The following is a 16,377-nucleotide window of genomic DNA, read 5'->3' on the forward strand; positions in this document are numbered from 1 at the left end:
CTATAGGTTGAGTTCAGAACTGATAAGAAGGGTGAGATATTTGACCACTTACGACTTTCGACAGCTACACCTTGAGTCATTGAAAAATATTATGTTATCGAAAGACAAAACGTTTGATCGATATTTTTACTAAAACTTTGTCATTTATCAGTCTCAAAAAAATAACGAAAATTGTTTTTTTGCGATACTTGCAACATAAAAATGAATCAAAGTGAATTGAATCACAGAAAAGTCTCGTTTATTGAGAAAAAATTCGACTAAATTATTATATAACAAAAGCTGGAATGTACTGGATTCTTTTGAATGACCTTTTTAGTGCTTACCAAGTCATTCAAGCTTGGTGTGAACAGAGTAAACCATTGAAATGATCATGGAACTATATTTGTGGAAAGAAGTATCTCAAATACTTTCTCAACGGCAAAGTTTATATGAAACTTTCCGTGGAGCCCGAGAGAAAATTAATTTTAAGGCAAAACAATTTTGGACCCTTTTTTGTCTTTCAACTGTGTGCAAATTTTAGTAGGAGTGCCGTTTTGCTATACGTTGAGTTCAGAACAGATTAGAAGGGTAAGATTTTTGACCATTTACGACTTTCGACAGGTACACCTTGAGTCATTGAAAAATATTATGTTATCGAAAGACAAAACGTTTGATCGACATTTTCTACTGGAACTTTGTCATTTATCAGTCTCAATATAATATTGAAAATTGTTTTTTTTGAGGTACGTTCAACATAAAAATGAATCCAAGTTAATGGATTTACAGAAAAGTCCGATTTACCGAGAAAAAATTCGACTAAATGATTATGTAGCAGAAGCTGGAATGCTTTTGTATGGCATTTTTAGTGCTTACCACGTCATCCACGTTGGTATTAACAGAATAAACTTTTGAAATGATCCTTGAACTATATTTGTGGAAACGAATATTTCAAATACTTTATTGACGGCAAACTTTATATGAAACTTTCCGTAAAGGACCGAGAGAAAAATTAATTTAAGGCAAAACAATTTTGGCAACTTTTTTGTCTTTAAACTGTGTGCAAATTTCTGTAGGAGTGCCGTTTTGCTATAGGTTGAGTTCAGAACAGATTAGAAGGGTGAGATATTTGACCATTTACGACTTTCGACAGGTACACCTTGAGTCATTGAAAAATATTATGTTATCGAAAGACAAAACGTCTGATCGACATTTTTACTGAAAGTTTGTCATTTATCAGTCTCAAAATAATATTGAAAATTGTTTTTTTGCAATACTTGCAACATAAAAATGAATCAAAGTGAATTGATTCACAGAAAAGTTTCGTTTATTGAGAAAAAACTCGACTAAATTATTATATAACAAAAGGTGGAATGTACTGGACTCTTTTTAATGACCTTTTTTAGTGCTTACCACGTCATTCAAGCTTGGTATGAACAGAGTAAACCATTGAAATGATCATGGAACTATATTTGTGGAAAGAAGTATCTCAAATACTTTCTCGACGGCAAAGTTTATATGAAACTTTCTGTAAAGGATCGAGAGAAAATTTAATTTAAGGCAAAACAATTTTGGCCACTTTTTTGTCTTTAAACTGTGTGCAAATTTTAGTAGGAGTGCCGTTTTGCTATAGGTTGAGTTCAGAACAGACTAGAAGGGTAAGATATTTGACCATTTACGACTTTCGACAGGAACACCTCGAGTCATTGAAAAATATTATGTCATCGAAAGACAAAACGTTTGATCGACATTTTTACTGAAACTTTGTCATTTCTCAGTCTCAAAATAATATTGAAAATTGTTTTTTTTTGCGGTACGTTCAACATAAAAATGAATCCAAGCTAATGGATTTACAGAAAAGTCCGATTTACCGAGAAAAAATTCGACTAAATCATTATGTAGCAGAAGCTGGAATGCTTTTGTATGGCATTTTTAGTGCTTACCACGTCATCCACGTTGGTGTGAACAGTATAAACTTTTGAAATGATCCTTGAACTATATTTGTTGAAACGAATATTTCAAAAACTTTTTTGACGGCAAATTTTATACGAAACTTTTCGTAAAGGCCCGAGAGAAAAATTAATTTTCGGCAAAAGAAATTTGGACACCATTTTTTGTCCTTAAACTGTGTGAAAACTTTAGTTGGAGTGACGTTCTGTAATAGTTCGATTTTGTAACGAATTAGATGAGCCAGATTTTTGACCATTTACAATTTTCACCAGGCACACCTTGAATCAGTGTAAAATTTTATGTTATCGCAAGTCAAAACGTTTGATCGACATTTTTTGATTGAACTTTGTCTTTTATCAGTCTCAATAAAATATTGAAAATTGTTTTTTTTGCGGTGCTTACACGATGATAATGATTCAAAATGAATGGACTCGAAGAAAAATCTCATTTACAGAGAAAAAATTCGATTAAACCATTATATATCATAAGCTGGAACGTACTGGATGCTTTTGTAAGACCTTTTTAGTGCTGACCACGTCCCTCAAGTAATTTCTGAACAGAATAAACTAATGAATTATTCATTGATCAATATTTGAGGAAAAAGTTTTTCAAATACGTTATCGACGGCAAAGTTATCGACGGAACCTACTAGACGATTTTGTATGACCTTTTTTTGGTTCTTATCACGCCATTCGCGCTTGGTGTGAACAAAGTAACTCATCGAAATGGTCATTGAATTATTTTTGTGGAAACGAGTATTTCAAATACGTTATCGACGGCAAAGTTTATAAGAAGCTTTCCGTAAAGGCCCGAGAAAAAAATATTTTGAGGCAAAACAAGTTTGAACCCCATTTTTTGTCTTTAAACTGTGTGAAAATTTCAATGGGAGCGCTTTTCCGCTATAGGTTGAGTTCAGAACTGATAAGAAGGGTGAGATATTTGACCACTTACGACTTTCGACAGGTACACCTAATTAACTAATGAATTCATCATTGATCAATATTTGAGGAAAAAGGTTCAGGTAAGGTTCAAATAATTCAGCTACACCTAATTAAGTAATGAATTCATCATTGATCAATATTTGAGAAAAAAGTTTTTCAAACACGTTATCGACGGCAAAGTTTATAACAAATTTTCCGTAATGGCCCGAGAGTATAATTATTATAAGGCAAAACAATTTTGAACCCCATTTTTTGTCCTTAAACTGTGTGAAGTATTCAGTGGGAGTGCCCTTCTGCTAAAGCCTGAGATTAGAACAGATTAGAACGGTGAGATATTTGAACATTTACGATTTTCAACAGGTACACTTGAATCAGTGAAAAATGTTATCTGATCGCAAGTCAAAACGTTTGATCGACATTTTCAATGGAATTTGTCTTTTATCAGTCTCAATATAATAGTGAAAACTGTTTTTTGCGGTACTTGCAACATGATAATGATTCAAAGTGAGTGGACTCGAAGAAAGGTGTCATTTACAGAGAAAAATTTCGGTTAAATCATTATATATCATAAGCTGGAACGTACTGGATGCTTTTGTGTGACCTTTTTTTGGTTCTAACCATGTCATTCACGCTTGGTGTGAACAAAGTAAGTCATCGAAATGGTCATTGAATTAATTTTGCGGAAATGAGTATTTCAAATACGTTATCGACGGCAAAGTTTATAAGAAGCTTTCCGTAAAGGCCCGAGAAAAAAAATATTTTAAGGCAAAAAAAGTTTGAACCCCATTTTTTGTCTTTAAACTGTGTGAAAATTTCAATGGGAGCGCTTTTCCGCAATAGGTTGAGTTCAGAACTTATAAGAAGGGTGAGATATTTGACCACTTACGACTTTCGACAGGTACACCTAATTAACTAATGAATTCATCATTGATCAATATTTGTGGAAAAAGTTTTTCAAATACGTTATCGACGGCAAAGTTTATAAGAAACTTTCCGTAATGGCCCGAGAGAAGAATTATTATAAGTCAAAACAAGTTTGAACCCCATTTTTTGTCTTTAAACTGTGTGAAAATTTCAATGGGAGTGCTTTTCCGCTATAGGTTGAGTTCAGAACTGATAGGAAGGGTGAGATATTTGACCACTTACGACTTTCGACAGGTACACCTAATTAACTAATGAATTCATCATTGATCAATATTTGAGGAAATAGGTTCAGGTAAGGTTCAAATAATTCAGGTACACCTAATTAACTAATGAATTCATCATTGATCAATATTTGTGGAAAATGTTTTTCAAATACGTTATCGACGGCAAAGTCTATAAGAAACTTTCCGTAATGGCCGAGAGAAGAATTATTATAAGGCAAAACAATTTTGAACCCATTTTTTTGTCTTTAAACTGTGTGAAGTATTCAGTGGGAGTGCCCTTCTGCTATAGCCTGAGTTTAGAACGGATTAGAACGGTGAGATATTTGAACATTTACGATTTTCACCAGGTACACTTGAATCAGTGAAAAATGTTATCTTATCGCAAGTCAAAAGGTTTGAACGCAATTTTTAATGGAATTTGTCTTTTATCAGTCTCAATATAATAATGAAAACTGTTTTTTTGCGGTACTTGCAACATGATAATGATTCAAAGTGAATAGTTTCGAAGAAAGGTGTCATTTACAGAGAAAAATTTCGGTTAAATCATTTTATATCATAAGCTGGAACGTACTGGATGCTTTTGTATGACCTTTTTTTGGTTCTTACCACGTCATTCACGCTTGGTGTGAACAAAGTAAATCGTCGAAATGGTCATTGAATTATTTTTGTGGAAACGAGTATTTCAAATACGTTATCGACGCAAAGTTTATTAGAACCTTTCCGTAAAAGCCCGAGAAAAAAAATATTTTAAGGCAAAACAAGTTTGAACCCCATTTTTGTCTTTAAACTGTGTGAAAATTTCAATGGGAGCGCTTTTTCCGCTATAGGTTGAGTTCAGAACTGATAAGAAGGGTGAGATATTTGACCACTTACGACTTTCGACAGGTACACCTAATTAACTAATGAATTCATCATTGATCAGTATTTGAGGAAAAAGGTTCAGGTAAGGTTCAAATAATTCAGGTACACCTAATTAACTAATGAACTCATCATTGATCAATATTTGTGGGAAAAGTTTTTCAAATACGTTATCGACGGCAAAGTTTATAAGAAACTTTCCGTAATGGCCCGAGAGAAGAATTATTATAAGGCAAAACAATTTTGAACCCCATTTTTTGTCTTTAAACTGTGTGAAGTATTCAGTGGGAGTGCCCTTCTGCTATAGCCTGAGTTTAGAACGGATTAGAACGGTGGGATATTTGAACATTTACGATTTTCACCAGGTACACTTGAATCAGTGAAAATTGTTATCTTATCGCAAGTCAAAAGGTTTGATCGACATTTTTAATGGAATTTGTCTTTTATCAGTCTTAAAATAATAATGAAAACTGTTTTTTTGCGGTACTTGCAACATGATAATGATTCAAAGTAAATGGACTCGAAGAAAGGTGTCATTTACAGAGAAAAATTTCGGTTAAATTATTATATATCATAAACTGGAATGTACTGGATGCTTTTGTATGACCTTTTTTTGGTTCTTACCACATCATTCACGCTTGGTGTGAACAAAGTAAATCATCGAAATGGTCATTGAACTATTTTTGTGGAAACGAGTATTTCGAATACGTTATCGACGGCAAAGTTTATAAGAAGCTTTCCGTAAAGGCCCGAGAAAAAAATATTTTACTGCAAAACAAGTTTGAACCCCAATTTTTGTCTTTAAACTGTGTGAAAATTTCAATGGGAGCGCTTTTCCGCAATAGGTTGAGTTCAGAACTTATAAGAAGGGTGAGATATTTGACCACTTACGACTTTCGACAGGTACACCTAATTAACTAATGAATTCATCTTTGATCAATATTTGAGGAAAAATGTTCAGGTAAGGTTCAAATAATTCAGGTACACCTAATTAACTAATGAATTCATCATTGATCAATATTTGAGGAAAAAATTTTCAAATACGTTATCGACGGCAAAGTTTATAAGAAACTTTCCGTAATGGCCCGAGAGAAGAATTTATAAGGCAAAACAATTTTGAACCCCATTTTTTGTCTTTAAACTGTGTGAGTTATTCAGTGGGAGTGCCCTTCTGCTATAGCCTGAGTTTAGAACGGTGCGATATTTGAACATTTACGATTTTCATCAGGTACACTTGAATCAGTGAAAAATGTTATCTTATCGCAAGTCAAAACGTTTGATCGACATTTTTAATGGAATTTGTCTTTTATCAGTCTCACAAAAATAATGAAAACTGTTTTTCTGCGGTACTTGCAACATGATAATGATTCAAAGTGAATGGACTCGAAGTAAGGTGTCATTTACAGAGACAAATTTCGGTTAAATCATTATATATCATAAGCTGGAATGTACTGGATGCTTTTGTATGACCTTTTTTTGGTTCTTACCACGTCATTCACGCTTGGTGTAAACAAAGTAAATCAACGAAATGGTCACTGAACTATTTTTGTGGAAACGAGTATTTCAAATACGTTATCGACGGCAAAGTTTATAAGAAGCTTTCCGTAAAGGCCCGAGAAAAAAATATTTTACGGCAAAACAAGTTTGAACCCCATTTTTTGTCTTTAAACTGTGTGAAAATTTCAATGGGAGCGCTTTTCCGCAATAGGTTGAGTTCAGAACTTATAAGAAGGGTGAGATATTTGACCACTTACGACTTTCGACAGGTACACCTAATTAACTAATGAATTCATCATTGATCAATATTTGTGGAAAAAGTTTTTCAAATACGTTATCGACGGCAAAGTTTATAAGAAACTTTCCGTAATGGCCCGAGAGAAGAATTATTATAAGGCAAAACAATTTTGAACCCCATTTTTTGTCTTTAAACTGTGTGAGTTATTCAGTGGGAGTGCCCTTCTGCTATAGCCTGAGTTTAGAACGGATTAGAACGGTGAGATATTTGAACATTAACGATTTTCATCAGGTACACTTGAATCAGTGAAAAATGTTATCTTATCGCAAGTCAAAACGTTTGATCGACATTTTTAATGGAATTTGTCTTTTATCAGTCTCACAAAAATAATGAAAACTGTTTTTCTGCGGTACTTGCAACATGATAATGATTCAAAGTGAATGGACTTGAAGTAAGGTGTCATTTACAGAGAAAAATTTCGGTTAAATCATTATATATCATAAACTGGAATGTACTGGATGCTTTTGTATGACCTTTTTTTGGTTCTTACCACGTCATTCACGCTTGGTGTGAACAAAGTAAATCATCGAAATGGTCATTGAACTATTTTTGTGGAAACGAGTATTTCAAATACGTTATCGACGGCAAAGTTTATAAGAAGCTTTCCGTAAAGGCCCGAGAAAAAAATATTTTACGGCAAAACAAGTTTGAACCCCATTTTTTGTCTTTAAACTGTGTGAAAATTTCAATGGGAGCGCTTTTCCGCAATAGGTTGAGTTCAGAACTTATAAGAAGGGTGAGATATTTGACCACTTACGACTTCCGACAGAAACACCTAATTAACTAATGCATTCATCATTGATCAATATTTGTGGAAAAAGTTTTTCAAATACGTTATCGACGGCAAAGTTTAAAGGAAACTTTCCGTAATGGCCCGAGAGAAGAATTATTATAAGGCAAAACAATTTTGAACCCCATTTTTTGTCTTTAAACTGTGTGAGTTGTTCAGTGGGAGTGCCCTTCTGCTATAGCCTGAGTTTAGAACGGATTAGAACGGTGAGATATTTGAACATTTACGATTTTCACCAGGTACACTTGAATCAGTGAAAAATGTTATCTTATCGCAAGTCAAAACGTTTGATCGACATTTTTAATGGAATTTGTTTTTTATCAGTCTCAAAATAATAATGAAAACTGTTTTTCTGCGGTACTTGCAACATGATAATGATTCAAAGTGAATGGACTCGAAGTAAGGTGTCATTTACAGAGAAAAATTTCGGTTAAATCATTATAAATCATAAGCTGGAACGTACTGGATGCTTTTGTATGACCTTTTTTTGGTTCTTACCACGTCATTCACGCTTGGTGTGAACAAAGTAAATCATCGAAATGGTCATTGAACTATTTTTGTGGAAACGAGTATTTCAAATACGTTATCGACGGCAAAGTTTATAAGAAGCTTTCCGTAAAGGCCCGAGAAAAAAAAAATTTTAAGGCAAAACAAGTTTGAACCCCATTTTTTGTCTCTAAATTGTGTGAATGGGAGCGCTTTTCCGCAATAGGTTGAGTTCAGAATTTATAAAAAGGGTGAGATATTTGACCACTAACGACTTTCGACAGGTACACCTTGAATCATTGAAAAAAGTTATGTTATCGCAAGTCAAAACGTTTGATCGACATTTTTGATGAAACTTTGTGTTTTATCAGTCTCACTATAATATTGAAAATTGTTTTTTTTGCTGTACTTGCACCATAATAAAGATTCAAAGTGAATTGATTCACAGAAAAGTCTCGTTTATTGAGAAAAAAATTCGACTAAATTATTATATAACAAAAGCTGGAATGTACTGGATGCTTTTGAATGACCTTTTTTGGTGCTGACCACGTCTTTAAAGCTTGGTGTGAAGAGAATAAACCATTGAAATGATCATGGAACTATATTTGTGGAAAAATGTATCTCAAATACTTTATCGACGGCAAAGTTTATATGAAACTTTCCGTAAAGGACCGAGAGAAAGTTTAATTTAAGGCAAAACAATTTTTGCCCCTTTTTGTCTTTAAACTGTGTGCAAATTTCAGTAGGAGTGCCGTTTTGCCATAGGTTGAGTTCAGAACAGATTAGAAGGGTAAGGTATTTGACCATTTACGACTTTCGACAGGAACACTTTGAGTCATTGAAAAATATTATGTTAGCGAAAGACAAAACGTTTGATCGACATTTTCTACTGAAAATTTGTCAATTATCAGAATCAATCTAATATTGAAAATTGTTTTTATGCGGTACGTTTAACATAAAAATGAATCCAAGTGAATGGATTTACAGAAAAGTCCGACTAAATTCGACTAAATCATTATGTAGCAGAAGCTGGAAGGTACTGGATGCTTTTGTATGGCATTTTTAGTGCCTGCCACGTCATCCACGTTAGTGTGAACAGATTATACTTTTGAAATGATCATTGAACTAAAATTGTGGAAACGAATATTTCAAATACTTTATTGACGGCAAACTTTATATGAAACTTTCCGTAAAGGCCCGAGAGAAAAATTAATTTTAGGCAAAACAAATTTGGATCCCAATTTTTGTCCTTAAACTGTGTGAAAACTTTAGTTGGAGTGACGTTCTGTTATAGTTTGAGTATAGAACGAATTAGAAGAGCCAGATTTTTGACCATTTACAATTTTCACCAGGTACAACTTGAATGATTGAAAAATGTTATGTTATCGCAAGTCAAAACCTTTGATCGACATTTTTTGATAGAACTTTGTCTTTTATCAGTCTCAATATAATATTGAAAATTGTTTTTTTGCGGTGTTTGCGCGATTAAAATGATTCAAAGTGAATGGAAGAAAAGTCTCATTTACAGAGAAAAAATTCGATTAATTCATTATATATCAGAAGCTGGAACGTACTGGATGCTTTTGTAAGACCTTTTTAGTGATGACCACGTCCTTCAAGTAATTTTTAAACAAACTATACTAATGAATTCATCATTGATCAATATTTGAGGAAAAAAGTTTTTCAAATACGTTATCGACGGCAAAGTTTATAAGAAACTTTCCGTAATGGCCCGAGAGAAGAATTATTGTAAGGCAAAACAATTTTGAACCCCAATTTTTGTCTTTAAACTGTGTGAAGTATTCAGTGGGAGTGCAGTTCTGCTATAGCTTGAGTTTAGAACGGTTTAGAATGGTGCAATTTTTGAACATTTATGATTTTCACCAGGTACACTTGAATCAGTGAAAAATGTTATCTTATCGCAAGTCAAAACGTTTGATCGGCATTTTTAATGGAATTTGTCTTTTATCAGTCTCAATATAAAAACAAAAACTGTTTTTTTGGCGGTACTTGCAGAATGATAATGATTCAAAGTTAATGGACTTGAAGAAAAGTCCCATTTACAGAGAAAAAATTCGATTAAATCATTATATATCATAAGCTGGAACGTACTGGATGCTTTTGTATGACCTTTTTTTGGTTCTTGCTACGTCATTCACGCTTGGTGTGAACACAGTAAATCATCGAAATGGTCATTGAAATATTTTTGTGGAAACGAGTATTTCAAATACGTTATCGACGGCAAAGTTTAAAAGAAACTTTCCGTAAATGACCGAGAGAAAAATTACTTTAAGGCAACTCAACTTTGGGCCCCATTTTTTGTCATTGAACTGTGTGAAACCTTCAGTGGGAGTGCCCTTCTGCTATAAGTTGAGTTTAGAACGGATTGGAAGGGTGAGATATTTGACCATTTACGACTTTCACCAGGTACACCTGGAATCATTGAAAAATGTTATGTTATCCCAAATCAAAACGTTTGATCGACATTTTTTAATGGAACTTTGTCTTTTATCAGTCTCAATATAATAAAGAAAACTGTTTTTTTCCGCGGTACTTGCAAAATGATAATGATTCAAAGTGAATGGATTCGAAGAAAAATCCCATTTACAAAGAAAAAATTCGATTAAATCATTATATATCATCAGCTGGAACGTACTGGATGCTTTTTATGACTTTTTAGTGCGTCATTAACGCTTGGTGTGAACATAATAAGCTATTGAATTGATCATGGAATTATATTTCTGGAAACAAGTATTTCAAATATGTTCTTGACGGCAAACCTTATATCAAACTTTCCGTAAAGGCACGAGAGAAAAATTATTTTAAGGGAGACAAACTTTAGACCCCATTTTCTGTTTTTAAACTGGTGCAAAGTAATGGGGGTGAGCCGTTCTGTTATAGGTTGGGTTTAGAACGGATTTGAAGATTGGGATGTTTGACCATTTACGATTTTTGCCAGGTGTACCTTGAATAAGAAAAAAGAATGTTATGTTATCGCGTATGTTATCGCGTAAAATGTTTTTTGCGGTGCATGCAACATAATAATTGTTCAGAGTGAATGGTCTCACAGAAAAGTCTTCATTACAGAGAAAAAATTGATTAAATCATTATACATCAAAAGCTGGAACGTACTGGATGCTTTTGTATGACCTTTTTTATTGCTTACGACGTCATTCACGCTTGGTTTGAACAGAATAGACTATTGAAATGATCATTGTACTATATTTCTGGAAACGAGTTTTTCATATTTTTCATCGACGGCAAAGTTTATATGAAAGTTTCTGTGAAGGTCCGAGAGAAAAATAATTTTAAGGCAAATAAATTTTGGACCCCACTTTCTGTTTTTAAACTGGTGCAAACATATGTGGTAGTGCCGTTCTGCTATAAGTTGAGTTTAGAACGGATTAAAATAGTCAGATATTTGAGCATTTAGGATTTTTGCCAGGTACACCTTGAACCAATGAAAAATGTTATGTCATTGCAAGTCAAAACGTTCGATTGACTTTTTTTAATTGAACTTTGTTTTTTATCAGTCTCAAAATAATATTGAAAATTGTTTTTTTGCGGTATTTGCAACATGATAATGGTTAAAAGTTAATGGACACGAAGGAATGTCTCATTTACAGAGGAAAAATTCGATTAAATCATTATTTATCATCAGCTGGAACGTACTGGATGCTTTTGTATGACTTTTTTTAGTGCTAACGACGTCATTCACGCTTGGTTTGAACAGAATAAACTATTGAAATGATCATGGAACTATATTTCTGGAAAAGAGTTTTTCATATATTCTATCGACGGCAAAGTTTATATGAAACTTTCCGTGAAGGTCCGAGGGAAAAATTATTTGAAGGCAAATAAATTTTTGACCCAATTTTAAACTGGTGCAAAATTCCGTTGTCGTGTCGTTCTGCTCTAAATTGAGTTTAGAACGGATTAGAAGATTGAGATAGTTGAGCATTTACGATTTTCGCCAGGTACACTTTGAATCAGTGAAAAACGTTATGTTATCGCAAGTCAAAACGTTTGTTCGACATTTTTAATGGAACTTTGTCTTTTATCAATCTCAACCGAATAACTTTTGTTAGGATGATTTGGTCTTTATGACAAACATATGAAATTTTTGTTATTATTAGAAGACAATTTCGCAATCATATGATAGTTTTCCTGAAGCTTTTTGGATCTTTGTCATTTTAAATATCTTCAACTCAGGTTGTCAATAAAGAGTTTTGCTGGTGTTGTTTCATGCGCAGACTAAAAATTTTACCACTTTGGTTTTGAAGAAGTTGACATCTGAAAGGTGAAGTGAATCTGCAGCAATTTGGTAAAAAACGATATTTAACATGATTAATCTAGAAGTGTTCAGATTTCGAACGACGTTTTTTTCCTCAGTGGAATTTGACAGCCTTTTAAGATTTTAATATACTGAAGTTCCTTGCATAGGCTGATTTCAAGGTGAAAAAGTACCTTTTTCGGGGTTTTTGACAAAAAAATTGTCCGGTTTTTCATGCATTGTTCATATTTTTTAGTTTTTTCCTGAATGAGCATCCAATTGACATTGGCTAAAGCTCATAATAGTCTTTTGCCAGCTAGATATGCTTTTTAGCAATCTTTCTAGTTGTATGTGTTTTGCTAATCCACATTTAATTATAAAAGTTTGTTGTGATTGTTGCATTTTTATTCAAGTTTTTTCGGAATCTTTTGGCTTTTTTCTTGTTTTTTTATCTTAGAGGCCCAAAAAAACTTTGTCAGATCTTGAGGATGGGTTACAATATGAGGTATTTTGGCGATACTTCTATTAAATCTTGTTTTTCTTTCTTGTTTCTGAAATGTTATTGTCAATTTTGTTGTTTTTTTTATACAGAGGCCAATGAAGGTTTTCATGGGCTTGAAGAGGGGACACTAGATAAATTTTTGTGGTTACTATTTAATTTTGAAGATATGAGTCTGAGAAATCTTTGCAATTGTTTTTAATAATTTGCCAGTTTTTCATGTTTTTTTTAAAAACTTTGTTATTTTTGAATAATTTGGTCCTTGGGGGCCGATGAAGCTTTTCATGGTTTTGAATATGTTTGATGGGTAGATTTCTTGTGACACAAATATAGTTTTGAAGTTATTAAACTGAGGAATTTCGGCAAACTTTTACTAAAAAATGTCAATTTCTTCTTTTTTTTTTGCAATTTTTCTTTAAAATGACATTTTTTCAAGTTTGTAAAGTTTCTTGTCTTTTGCGACTCTGTCAGTCTTTAGGCTCCAATGAAACCAGTTCCCAGCTTTTTCCCTTGTTCCTGTGTTATTAGATTGATTTTAGTGATATAGATTAGGTACTTTAAGGACATTGACTTTATTTTAGTCATCTGTTAAGGCATTTTTGTTGTTTCTTCCTCTGTCTCTTTTATGTGCATTCCGATTTCTGCTGGAGAATTGTTCTTGCACGGCTGAGACAAATTTGCCATTATATTATGGTTTTTCAAAAGTTTTTTGGAATTTTGTCATTTTCATTTTTCCTGAACTCAAGTCTGCGAGACGTTGACTGCTTTTTCAGAAGGTTGACTGCTTTGTTTTTCCTTTAATGCTTTGGATTGTTTTTCAGGAATTGCCCTGCTATGTCTTTGAATTCTTTGTCAAATCTGAAAACTTCATCAGGAAGATGACTATATTCAGGGTTTTTATCATCTGAGTAGTCCCTCAGCTTTCCGTACTTTTAAAATGCCACGGAAAAAAATAGGTCGCAATTAAGTTTTTCTTTTTCAGAGCCTTGTCTTTATATTCATAATGATAGCTGATAAAATACCTAGCTTTCATATGGATTTAAAAAAACCTCTAATGTTTTACCTTTACTGTTCCCTGTGAATCGGAACATGATACAAGTTGATAAGACTTGCATGATACAAAGAATCCGAGCTCTGAGGTGGAGTTTTGGTTTTGCTGCATCCGGTAAAATAAAATTTTTCTTTTCGTCTCAAAAAAATGTCAAAAATCTATTGATGTTTGATATTTAACAACGGTAGTTTCTTAATCTCTAATCATTTTACCAGTGGGGTTACGAGTGCTATTGAATTTTTAAAACTTCATTTGTATTGTCAGGACATGGTTAATTTTTCTTGAAATTCTTTCCAAATTTCTTGACAACCATACGGAAACTTTCACGATCATACATATCCTGATATTATCTTGCCGTGTAACATCATGGCAGGATCTTGACGAGATTATGCATGGTTAAGTGTGTTTCCTGTCAAGGCCATCAAGTTCCCTCTTAGTCGCCATTCTTCATGTAAATCAGAAGTTTTGATCAAATTTTTTATTGAAATGAAATATCAACCCCGGCCGTGGATTTTCCCCAAAAAATAATATGGGAAAGAGTGTAAAGATTAAAAAAAAGTTTGTTACACCGTTAGTTCATGTCAATTCACTCTAAATTACACTCTTTGAAAAGAGTGTAAAAAATAGTTGAGGAAAGAGTGTAAAAACAGTGTAATTTCCTAAAATTACACTCTTACACTCTTTTCTCGGATATATAGGAGTGGAAAACTCATAACACCTAATCCCAGATAATTATGGGTGAATTAATGGTGAAACCTCGACTCGTGAAGTAAAACAATCATTCCTTTATTCCTTCAATTCTTCGTTCCTTTGCTCCTTGAGGGTACTACATTGAACCGTATTTAAAAAATTCTGCGCTTATTTTGTAAAAGATGATGAGATAACGCGAAAGCTTGAATATTTTCGGAGTCATTAGGCAAAAAATTTTTCTTAACGTTTTGTGGAAGTTAGGGATAACCCAATTAAAAAACTATGGTAATTCAAACTCCACTTGACGAAATGAAGTACTCAATTGTCACGTATTAGATTGTCATTACGTGACATTACATTGTGTTAGATGAGATAACGCGAAAGCTAATTTTCGGAGTCAATAGGCAAAATTTTTTCTTAACGTTTTGTGGAAGTTAGGGATAACCCAATTAAAAAACTATGGTAATTCAAACTCCTCTTGACAAAATGAAGTACTCAACTGTCACGTATTAGATTGTCATTACGTGACATTACACTGTTTTAGATGAGATAACGCGAAAGCTATTTTTCGGAGGCATTAGGCAAAAATTTTTCTTAACGTTTTGTGGAAGTAAAACAATCATTCCTTTATTCCTTCAATTCTTCATTCTTTTGCTCCTTGAGGGTACTACATTGAACCGTATTTAAAATTTCTGCGCTTATTTTGTAAAAGATGATGAGATAACGCGAAAGCGTGGATATTTTCGGAATCATTAGGCAAAAATTTTTTCTTAACGTTTTGTGGAAGTTAGGGATAACCCAATTAAAAAACTATGGTAATTCAAACTGCACTTGACGAAATGAAATACTCAATTTTCACGTATTAGATTGTCATTAGGTGACATTACATTGTATTAGTTGAGATAACGCGAAAGCTAATTTTCTGAGTCAATAGGCAAAATTTTTTTCTTAACGTTTTGTGGAAGTTAGGGGATAACCCAATTAAAAAACTATGGTAATTCAAACTCCACTTGACGAAATCAAGTACTCAATTGTCATGTATTAGATTGTCATTACGTGACATTACACTGTTTTAGATGAGATAACGCGAAAGCTATTTTTCGGAGTCATTACGCAAAAATTTTTTCTTAACGTTTTGTGGAAGATAGGGATAATCCAATTAAAAAACTATGGTAATTCAAACTCCACTTGACGAAATGAAGTACTCAATTGTCATGTATTAGATTGTCATTACTTGACATTACATTGTATTAGATGAGATAACGCGAAAGCTAATTTTCGGAGTCAATAGGCAAAAATTTTTTCTTAACGTTTTGTGGAAGTTAGGGATAACCCAATTGAAAAAACTATGGTATTTCAAACTCCACTGCACGAAATGAAGTACTCAATTGTCACGTATTAGATTGTCATTACGTGACATTACATTGTATTAGATGAGATAACGCGAAAGCTAATTTTCGGAGTCAATAGGCAAAATTTTTTTCTTAACGTTTTGTGGAAGTTAGGGGATAACCCAATTAAAAAACTATGGTAATTCAAACTCCACTTGACGAAATCAAGTACTCAATTGTCATGTATTAGATTGTCATTACTTGACATTACATTGTATTAGATGAGATAACGCAAAAGCTAATTTTCGAAGTCAATAGGCAAAAATTTTTTCTTAACGTTTTGTGGAAGTTAGGGATAACCCAATTAAAAAACTATGGTAATTCAAACTCCACTTGACCAAATGAAGTACTCAATTGTCATGTATTAGATTGTCATTACTTGACATTACATTGTATTAGATGAGATAACGCGAAAGCTAATTTTCGGAGTCAATAGACAAAATTTTTTTCTTAACGTTTTGTGGAAGTTAGGGATAACCCAATTAAAAAACTATGGTAATTCAAACTCCACTTGACGAAATGAAGTACC

The 16,377-nt window shown here is 33.1% G+C and overlaps 1 protein-coding gene across 1 annotated transcript in view; it reads left to right on the forward strand.

Annotated features, from left to right (window-relative positions):
- LOC142336300 (uncharacterized) overlaps positions 1 to 16,377 on the forward strand; it is a 118,222-nt gene that overhangs the window by 52,256 nt on the left and 49,589 nt on the right. The window lies entirely within an intron of this gene.

Source organism: Convolutriloba macropyga, chromosome 3 (assembly GCF_964194025.1).
Source record: "Convolutriloba macropyga chromosome 3, txConMacr16.3, whole genome shotgun sequence".
Taxonomy (NCBI): Eukaryota; Metazoa; Xenacoelomorpha; order Acoela; family Convolutidae; genus Convolutriloba; species Convolutriloba macropyga.